Source organism: Otolemur garnettii, unplaced genomic scaffold (genome assembly GCF_000181295.1).
Source record: "Otolemur garnettii isolate 467f Iridium unplaced genomic scaffold, OtoGar3 scaffold00141, whole genome shotgun sequence".
Lineage (NCBI taxonomy): Eukaryota > Metazoa > Chordata > Mammalia > Primates > Galagidae > Otolemur > Otolemur garnettii.
The window spans coordinates 5,031,311-5,041,984 of NW_003852536.1; the positions used below are offsets into that span (position 1 = coordinate 5,031,311).

At 43.4% G+C, this 10,674-nt stretch overlaps 1 protein-coding gene across 4 annotated transcripts in view; it reads left to right on the top strand.

The window, feature by feature from the left end:
• The window catches only part of PLD5 (phospholipase D family member 5), a 355,615-nt gene that overhangs the window by 268,953 nt on the left and 75,988 nt on the right, over positions 1 to 10,674 (top strand). The window lies entirely within an intron of this gene.

Genomic DNA, 10,674 nt, shown 5'->3' on the forward strand with positions numbered 1-10,674 from the left:
GAGTCAGATTTCTACCCCTCTGGATCACATGCTGCCTACGGCCCTCTACCCAGGGGGACAGCTTGAGGCTCTGTCAAAAAAAAAAAAAAAAAAAAAAAAAAAAAAAAAGAAAAAAGGGAGAGGGGACTCAGCTAACGCAATCAGGATTGTGTTTGTACATTTTGTGAAAGCAAACATGGTTACCATTTTATATTGGTTGTGGTGCAGGAGAAACAGAAAGATTACAACAATATCACCTATCTTTCATTTTGGAAAGATAACAAAAATACCCAGGACCTTAATTGGCTGATTGGGCAAGAGATTTCAGGTTCCTTTACCAGGCTTATCACTTAGAATAATTTCATTTGGGGGAAATACCTCTGCAATAAGAGAGTAGTCTAGTGAATATAATTTTGGCTACAACTTCTGAATAAGTTCAACTGACTCCTTAAGTGAAATGTGAAGAGATTTTACTCACATCATCCAAAACTATTCGAAACCAGATCCATCCCCATATATTTTAGAAGGAAAAATAATGTTACTTAATGTTTAAAATTTCAAAGAATTCCACTTCCAAATCTTATCATGAACAGACACAATACTCAACACTTAATCTAGAAGGATAATATGGCAATACTTCGTCTCTGTGCATATGAATTTGAAAAAAACACCCTCAGGAAGCAGCCATGTCTTGTTTTTTCAGTGAAAACCCTATCAAGTATAAAGAAAATCACTTCTGCCAGAATTCAATCAAAATCTGATTGGGTTACAGAGGAGGGGCGGGGTGTGGACCAGGTGGGTGGAGAGTCCCTCTCCTATAAAGCCCCTGGCAGGCAGGTCTCACTCCAGATCTCAGCTATCCCTGGGAGCGGCTGGAAGCCAGGAAAGAAGCCAGGAGAGAAACCAGGAGAGAAGCCAGGAGAGACAGTAGCCATGGCTGAGAATTTTAAAGATGCAAGCAAGTGCTCTACCTGTCTAACTTCTCTCAAAAAACCCATGTCCCTGAAATGTGGATTCATCTGCTGCCTGCAATGCATTAACTCGCTGGAGAAGGGGCCCCGTGGGGATGGTTTGCTGTGCCCCGTCTGCTCTGTGGTATCTCAGAAGGGTGACATCAGGCCCAAACTGCAGCTGGGGGAGCTGTTGTCCAAGCTCAAGGAACTGGAGCCCCAGCTGAGAGTTATCCTACAGATGAACCCCAGGATGAGAAAGTTCCAAGTGGATATGACCTTTGATGTGGACTCAGCCAACCCCTTTCTTATCATTTCTGATGACCTGAGGAAGGTTCACTGCGGGTATTTCAACCAGAATAGGAGCCGGCGAGCCAAGAGGTTCAGTGCCTTGTGTGTCCTGGGGTCCCCTCGTTTCACTTCTGGCTGTCACTACTGGGAAGTGGACGTGGGCAAGAGCAAAGAATGGGTTGTGGGAATCTGCAAGGAATCAGTTATCAGGCAAGGGGAGATCACACTGTCTGCAGAATGCGGCTTCTGGACTGTAGGCGTGAAATCTCTGAATTTCGCTGCCTGCACCTCGCCTTTAACCACCGCATTGGTGAATCCCTGGCCCCACCGCATGGGGATTTTCCTGGACATGGACTTGGGTACCATCTCCTTCTACCAAGTCAGCGATGGGTCTCATATCTTCACATTCACCAACATTCCTGCCGTGGAACCACTGCGACCATTTTTTGCTCCTTCAAAGGCAGCTGGCGATGATCAAAGCTACATAGGAGTCTATCCTTCAGGGAATCCAGGCGTTGAACCAGTCCTCGTTCCGAGCAGGGCAAATGAAGCCATGAACACAGAATGACTGTAGAAATTACTGAGTGTCCAGGATCAGAGCTAGAAATGTTTCTGTTTAGTATAACAACCTAGCCAGAAAACGTGGTGGGTCCTGTTATGACTCATGAATACAATTTTGCTTTATAAATTAGGAAATATGTACATTTCAGACATAAAATAAAATTGTCACGTTGTTTTGGGAGAGACTCTTGTTTATATTTTTGTTTCAGTAGGTACTTTGAACTTTTACACAGTTTGCAAGTGTATTTGTTTTTATTTTCTGTAAGATCGACTTGGTGTGTTGTGGGGCTTTAAAAATAAACAATAATTTGAATGTGAAAAAAAAAGAAAAAAGGGAGAGAGATTGCTGAGGAGGACAAATATTTCATCAGTTAAAACATGAGCATCTGGCCAGGCACCTATGGCTCAAGTGGCTAAGGCACCAGCCTCATACACCTAAGGTGGCAGGTTCTGATCCAGCCCAGGCCCACCAAACAATGACGGCTGCAACCAAAAAAGAAAAAATAGCCAGGCATTGTGGCAGGCGCCCGTGGTCCCAGCTACTTGGAGGGGGTGGAGGCAGGAGACCTGCTTGAGCCCTGGAGTTGGAGGTTGCTGTGAGCTGTGATGCCACAGCACTCTACCCAGGGGGACAGCTTGAGGCTCCATCTCAAAAAAAAAAACTAGAAACCAGAAGTAGATCAGACGAAGGGCAAGTGGTTAAGGCCTTGGTGCATTTTCGAAGGGAAAGAAATGCATTTGAGTGAGCTCTCCTCTCTGCCTCCTTAGACTAGGGTGACCAGATTCTAACATCAGTAAGGCGGGACAACTTGGCGGGGGCGGGGATGGGGGGCGGGGCAGGGGCGGGGCGGGGCCTGACAACAATGCAAACTTTGATGAGCAGTTCTGGATAATCACTTCTCAGCAACTATTTGTTATTATTATAGTTTAACATTATAAAATTAACAAAAATAATATAAAACTCATTCTGCCGAAATAGCCACTTGGCAGCCGAAAACCCTATATTCCCTTCTTGTTCTCCCACCCGTTCGTGCATTCTTTCCAAAAATCGGGACTTTTAAAAAACGCTGCAGGACACGGGACAAATTGTTGAAAAGTGGAAAGTCCGGTCACCCTACCTTAGACCAGAATGCTGCATAGACCTCTCAGAGGTGGTAAACGAAAAAAGAGAGCAAAAAAGAACACCCAGTGCAGAGCTCCCCCGGCAGCGTCCCTCACCGCGGAACAAGCTTTCGCTGCCACATTTAGGTGATGGGAGGTTCACTTCTGCCTGAGCAGCTTGTTCTTCAATTTCTATTCCATTAGAAAAGTTTTCTTCAGTGTTAATCCCAAATCTGCCTCCCAAACTGCCCATCTATTGAGCCAGGGTCTAGAACTCACGTTCTTACAGGGCCTAGAACATGATATCAGGATACTCTTAAAAACGTGTTGAGTGTTGCGTGCCCATTCCATCGGAAAACAGAAATACCAGAATGGTGATCGTTGGGTCCAGGCTTTCCCAGGGTGACTGCCTGGGTTGGGGACACTGAGCAGGAAAGGGGCTTGTGTCCAGATTGCCGGTGGAGGAGGGAGGCCTTAGACCCCTAGGACCAAGGCTCACTGCAAGATGGGCTGAAGACTTACTTTTGGCTAAATATTCAAGAGATTCATTTTGCTTCTCTGAGCAGTTCCACAGCTCCTTAGCTGCCCACATTTTATTAAGTTCTTACAGCAACTATCTTGACAAGGAAATGATGAGCATCTCCACCATGGTCTACACTTAGTGTATAAAATGCTTTCCTTCACTTTCATTTATCTGATCTCCCCACAGCCTGTGCAGGGATCTTTATTACTCCTGGGGTCACAGAGTGGGGCTTAGATCCAGCAGCAGCAGATCTGGGTAGCCCAAAAACAAGGTGTGAAGAAGTGACCAAACCAAGGTGACTGCTCTGGTCTCCTCTATGGCAAATGAACATGGTGCTGTTCACACAGGTGACAGCCTAATGAATGGTCCTTAGGATAATGATTTATTGCTCTGATTGTAGGACATGGTCTACAAGAATGAACAGTGAGCCAAATGCCTCCCTTGGTCTCAATCCCTAAGCAGTCAGTGTGTGTGGCAGCAGGCCCCAGCTGTGCACCTCTGGCAAGGTGAGCCCATGGTGGAAAGGCTGCTGTGCCTGCAGCTGCCCTCCTCGGTGGGATTCTTCTCTTGCTCTTAGCAGCTACTCTTTTTTTTTTTTTTTTTTTTGAGATGGAGCCTCAAGCTGTCCCCCTGGATAGAGTGCCGTGGCATCACAGCTCCCAGCAACCTCCAACTCCTGGGCTCAAGTGAGTCTCCTGCTTCTGCCTCCCAAGTAGCTGGGACTACAGGCCCCTGCCACAATGCCATTGTTTGGCAGGCCCAGGCTGGATTCAAACTCGCCACCTTAGGTGTATGTGGCTGGCGCCTTAGCCACTTGAGCCACAGGCGCTGAGCCATCAGCAGCTACTCTTAACCTTCAACTTCTCTCTCACCCTCCATGCCCAAACAAACAACCTGCCTGAATTCTCAAACTGTCCCAAAACAATGCGATATTTTAGAAGAATTTCTGGGAGACAGAAGGAATGAAAACTCGTTTCTACTTTTCTCCATATTTTCTCCGTTGATCTACTGACTCATTTTATCTAGACCATACCAGATGGTGGAGATAAAAATGGACCAGTAAAGGAAAATAAAGCTCCCGCCCTCTGAGAACTTACTGTTTGAAGGGGGAGTCAGCCTACAAAGCAAAGAAACAATGAAATAAGTCCCGTCATAGATGCCAGGAGGGGGACAAACAGGGTGTTGTGATAAATGAGAAGGGAAAGAATAAATGAATGACTTGGAGAAGGCCGGAGAACCTTCCTAGCTGGACTTACGACCGGTGTGGCTAAGACCAATAAACTAGGGTGCAGAGCTGGGGAGAGACCTCACCCATCCCCTCTTCTAAGTTCTTTTTTCCTCTTGGCGACTGTGTGGCTTCTCTCTGTGCTGAAGTCCCTCCTGCTCAGGGTCATCAGCACATTCAGTGCTTTAGGCAACACATCTCATCGCCTTCTCTGTTCCACTCCCTGTTCCTGACTGCGTTATACGGCCCAGGGTTAAATCCACCAGCCCTTTTCACTTGCCTAGCTCCTTACGAACCTTTTCCTGTTTTTTGGAGGAATTTTCCCCCAAAACATACTGTGATCAGGCCCAGCAGGGGGTTATTAGCTTCACTTTCCCCTGAATCCATCCTTCTTAGAGCTTTACTGAAGTGCAAGGAAGTGGCTCAGTCGGGGTTAGCTCACGAAGTCTCTGAAGCACGTGTGAGAAGGCCACTCCAGCCTCTGCATGGAGAAGGGGACGAGGACGGGAAGGAGGCATGACCAGGAAGGGCAACCCCAATGACGTGGTGACAGTGGATGTGGGGAAGGAGGATGGGTTGGCCGTCTACCTTGGAGGCGGCATGGATGGAGCGGCTGAAACGGCAGGCGTGGGCTGGGGGAGGGAGGCGGTGGCAGCCACATGCCAGGGGTGGTGTCGTCGCCTCAGAGGAGAAAAGTGGGTGGCAGGGACATGTTGGGACATTTTAAGTCTAGGTTATCTATAGGGAATCCAAGAGGCAGTGTTGATAGGCAGTTAAATATGCAGGCTCGGAGCTCAGAGATGAGATCTGTGTTAAGGTCTGTATGTGTGCCGTGCAGACTGGTGGGCAGCTGGCTCACATCAGAGCCGGCGGACTGGGTGTGCTTCTGACATCTGCCTGCTTGGCAGCACCCAAGCCGTTCCAGTGGTTTCTGTAAAGATGTGGGTTTGTGTGTGTAGCGCATAGGTGGGGGGTCTTTCTTATCTCTCTCTCTCTTTCCATTTGCTTTCCCCACCAGGACTATCAGGCCCCTCCCCAGTGTGTCATCCCACTCCCACTTTCTGCACCTCTCTCTCTCCCTCTCATTACTCTTTCTCTCTCCTTTTTCTTTTTCTTTTCTTTTTTTTTTTTGGAGACAGAGCCTCAAGCTGTCCTCCTGGGTAGAGTGCTGTGGCATCACAGCTCACAGCAACCTCCAACTCCTGGGCTCAAAGAAAGAAAAAAAAGAAACAGTTAATGAAGAAAACAAATTGCAAAATTACATATGTGTATTGATATATACACATTAATAACATATACATCAGTTATGAGTGTGCTTCTCTGCAAATAACAATAAAAATTAACACTGGCTTAAGTAGATCAGTTTGATTTTTTTGTTTGTTTGTTTGTTTTATTAAATCATAGCTGTGTACATTAATACAGACAAGGGGTACAGTGTGCTGTTTCTATATACAATTTGAAAGATTTTCATCCAACTGGTTAACGTAGCCTTCATGGCATTTTCTTAGTTATTGTGTTAAGACATTTCTATTCTTCGTTTAGAAAGAAAAATCTACGGGAAACCATTCAGTACTGATATGGCGGCTCAATGATACCACCATTCAAAGGAAAGATAGATAGCAAAGGACCCTGGGGATTTTTCTCTTTCTGCTTTTATTTTCATGATTGCTGCATTAGGATGAACAACCCAAAGTTCTCTCATCTGTGTTCCAAATAGCAAGAGTAGGAAGGATGATGGTACAAAAGGCAGAAGGCAAAGCAAGGTCTTCTGCTTGGGATTTGACTCTGTATTGGGGAGAAAGGACGAACTCCTGGCCACTTCCCTTACATCTCATTGCCTGCCGCCTGGCCATCCCTAGCTGGGAAGAAGGGGTTAGAGTTGGATGCTGGATCAACCAACCAGTGGTGTTCGCCATAGTGCATATGCCTGGGAAATTTAAGGGTTGATTTTAATCTCCTTGGATACTAGAATGATATGCATGTGTACTTTTATATCAGTGAAAAATTAAAAAATTTAAGAAGTTATTTATCTCTCATAGTTCATCACAAATGTTGCCTCCTCTTTGAAATCTTCATTTAAATAAGTGGATCGTTGTTTATTTACCTCAAATAGTGTGTAGGGAGAGGATAGATCTTAGATTTGGAAACCTACAAGTTCAAAGTCCTTGTGTGCTCATAACCTTTGAAAACCTCAGTTCCTAGACCTATAAAATGGTAATTATAGTATCTTATGGGGCTTATAGTACATGAAATTGAATGAGAAAGAGAGAATAGAGAAGACTTAGTAGCTTGTCAATAACTACGTCCTTTCTCCTGAAAATTCTGGAACTGCTCTATCTTTCTCTTGTTACCTGTATTTTGCTATTTATTTTAGATATTTTTGTAGTTTTTTACTTCTCAACTTTTCTGTATGGAGGTTAGTTACTATACCTTACCTTAAAAAAAAATTTCTTATGGAATAATACCTTGCCCATAGTATATGCCTAAACAATATATTAAAATTGAATTGAAATATTAATAAAAAATATTTGAATTATCCCTGACAAGATAATTGCCAAGAAACTGGTATCATTTTCCCCTCCACACTCTGGGGTAATGAATTGGGATTGTGGCCAAGCACCTATTTGTGGGTAATCACTCTGAGTCTTGCTGACAGATGCTGGCTCCATGATAGTCATCAAGAAGCCGCAGGAGTCTAGGGTCTTCTGGAATCCTGTCAGCAAGGCAAGTTGTGAAGCTTTTTCATTCTTTTTAAGAAAAGAATAGTGAAAGAGTCTCAAGTTAAATTGTAAATGCCAAGCTTTAAAAAAAAAATTAGCAGAGAGGCTTATTCTCGTTACTACATTTCTCTGATACAGCCAGTGTGACTTCTGTTGGCAAATGAAGAGACAGACACATTAAAGTTCCAATTAGGGGAGTTAAGAGATCCTTAAGGAACTCACGAGTGTGATTCCCTGACAAATAATCTCCTTTCTGTAATATCTCTATGCCCCACACAAGCCTTGTGGTGATGAGTTATCATTGTTCTTGTCTGAAAATAGAACAGAATTTTGTTTATGGCCATCTAGAAAACAGCTACAGCTACTTTTTTTCTCTTCTCTCCCCAAATCAAAATTATGAAAAGGATACATGTTATTCACAGTTTTATTAATATTCCTGGTCATAATCCTGTCAAATAATACGTGCATCTGATTATTCCATTTAAGAAGTTTCTGGTCTGCTGTGTTGATAATTGCTTTTAGTCAGTCTCTTTCTCCATTCCTTTCTTTTGAGCTTATTAATTTGTTTATTGCGGACGTTCCCTGGCATGCGCTAGGTCCCCACTTCATTTGGCAAATGAAGCATTATTTGTTACGGTAGCCGTGTGGGGCTGGCTGCTCTGATTACATGGGGCCAGCTGGGATATAGCCTCGCTCATTTCACGAACCCACTGTGACAAATGTGTTCCCAGGTGGATTCCAAATGACATAAACATAGACAGCCAGCTATCTTAGGAAGTCACCATTGTCTAAGTCTTCAATCATTGTTTCATGCAGCGTGATGGTAAGTTAAGCCAGACAATCTACCCAGTTTAAGAAGCCTGTGACAAGATGGAGAAGAAAAAGTAGGAATTGGGGGTGATGGGGAGGGGGGAGTCCATGGGCTTGGTAGGAAAGCTCTGGTGCTCCATCCCAGGTTCTGACTCTTGGCTCACATCTGTCGATTATCCTTCATCTCAAGCATCCATTTCTCCTGTCCCATAGGAAAAATAGCAAAGTGTGTCAATGCTCCCTGCCCTCTTTTTTTCTTTTCTTTTCTTTTTGCAGTTTTTGGCCAGGGCTGGGTTTAAACCCACCACCTCCGGCATATGGGGCCGGCGCCCTACTCCTTTGAGCCACAGGGTCCACCCCTGCCTTTTTTATACGCAGCCGCACTTTTTTCTGACACTCTTGCTTTTCTATGACAGTACAATGAGCCTTGAGTCCCGACAGTGAAGAATAAAGAGTTTGAAGCCTTAAGTTTAAAAATCCTTAAAATCTTTACTTCTCGGGTTCAGAAGAAAACTTAGAGCCATGGTTCCCAAACTGTGCACTGGCAGCACCTGGGGACGCTGCAGCAATTTCTCAGAGGTGCTACTGGATACTTCAAATATTCAAAGCAAAGCAAACAAAGTCTGTAACAGAAGTTACTCTCTTCAGAAGTGGTTCTTAATGTCAGTGTTCTTTGTGAAACTAGGTTTCTGGTAGTCGCTGTCATGAACAGCAAAATCTTTGTGGAATAGGAAATGGTATTCAGTCTGATCGCCAAGTTTGAGAAGTTGTGCAATGCCAAACAGGTAGGCACCTCCCATTCATAAATAGTATTGGCTATTTGGGAATGATAATACAACTTTTTAATTTATATGCATAATCTTTTAAACAGCTACGAAATTGTTAGGATGGAAGTAAATATAAAGTCATTTGGACCTAACTACATAAAAACCAGTCCAACTCTTAGGCGTTTGTTTTGGCTTAGGGGTGCCATGAAACAATTATTGAGACACTAAGGGTACTGTGATTCAAGAAAGTTTGGGAATCTCTACCTTAGAGTTCAGCTAATTCAACTAGTCTAGACAGTTATTTGATAACATTAAATACATTTAACAATGATGTCAATAATAAAAATAAAAAAAATAAAAAAACAATGAATGATGTCTTAATAAAATACTCAAACTCTAGTAAAGCAAAGAGCATCACCAAGTGAAGATGGTGTGTGAGGGTGGAAGGACAACCAGGAATAAGCCCTAGTGGTGATGGAGATGTAGATATCTCAGCCTATTTAAAAAGCCCATAATTTTGGCTGGGCATGGTGGCTCATGCCTATAATCCTAGCACTCTGGGAGGCCGAGACCGGGATTGCTTAAGCTCACGAGTTCAAGACCAGCCTGAGAAAGAGCAAGACCCCATCTCTACTAAAAATTAAAAACTGAGGCAATAAGAGCACTGAAGTCCAAAAGTTCAAGGTTGCTGTGAGCTGTGATACCACGGCGCTCTACCCAGGGTGAGAGGGTGAAACTCTGTCTCAAAAAAAAAAGCCAGCAATTTTCCAGAAATACTTAAAACTTATACACATTTGGAGAATTCCCTTGGGGATCTTCAATAAATTTCTCTGGAGTCTTAGGGATACTGAATAGCCAGTGTCAAAAATTCATCTTGTTGGGTAGCGCCTGTGGCTCAAGGAGTAGGGCGCCGGCCCCATATGCCAGGGGTGGGAAGTTCAAGTCCAGCCCTGGCCAAAACTGCAAAAAAAAAATTTCACATCGTTGAGTTGAACTTGAACATGATAGAGGCTGTGAGTTGCATGCCTTTGGAAGAGCATTTGTTACCTCCCAGAATTTTAGGGCTTCCTGACCTACAGAAACAGTTGCAAGAGAGGAGAGGCAGATGCTTGGCAAGGCCAGTTTAGAAATTTACTTTTTTCAATATTGATTAAAATCATCATTAAACAAACAGCAAATATTTTTGAGCTTTATCTTTAGGGAAGCAATTATACATCAGATGGAAAAGCAGACTAGATGAACCTTGGATGTCCTGGAATGCTGAATGTTAAAGTTTTGCTTTTACTCTTTGAGCAGTAGAGGGTCATTGAAGATGTTTGGTCTTGACTCAAAGAAGTAATTTTAGAGAGAGGGGGTTGAAAAGCAGCACGCAAGAGAGATTTTCAAAGTAGTCAGTGGTACGTGAACGCCTTTACTGGAGCTGCTTCAAGAATAGGGTTGGGCTCAGGAGGCGGAGAATAATTTAATGTTTTCTATAGCAGTGCTATCTAATATCTATATAATGAGAGCCACATGGGTTATTTTAAATTTTCTACACATAAAAAAAACTTTTTCAAAGAGGTAAAAATCATCAATACTTTATGTAACCCAATACATCAAAATATAGCATTTTAATATGTAGTCAGTATAAAAAATTATTGATTGCTTTATCTTCTTTATATCAAGTTCTCTAAATCCAGTGTATGTGTCACACTTTTAAGCACCTCTCAGTTCAATCTGGCCACATTTTAAATACTCAAAAACCACA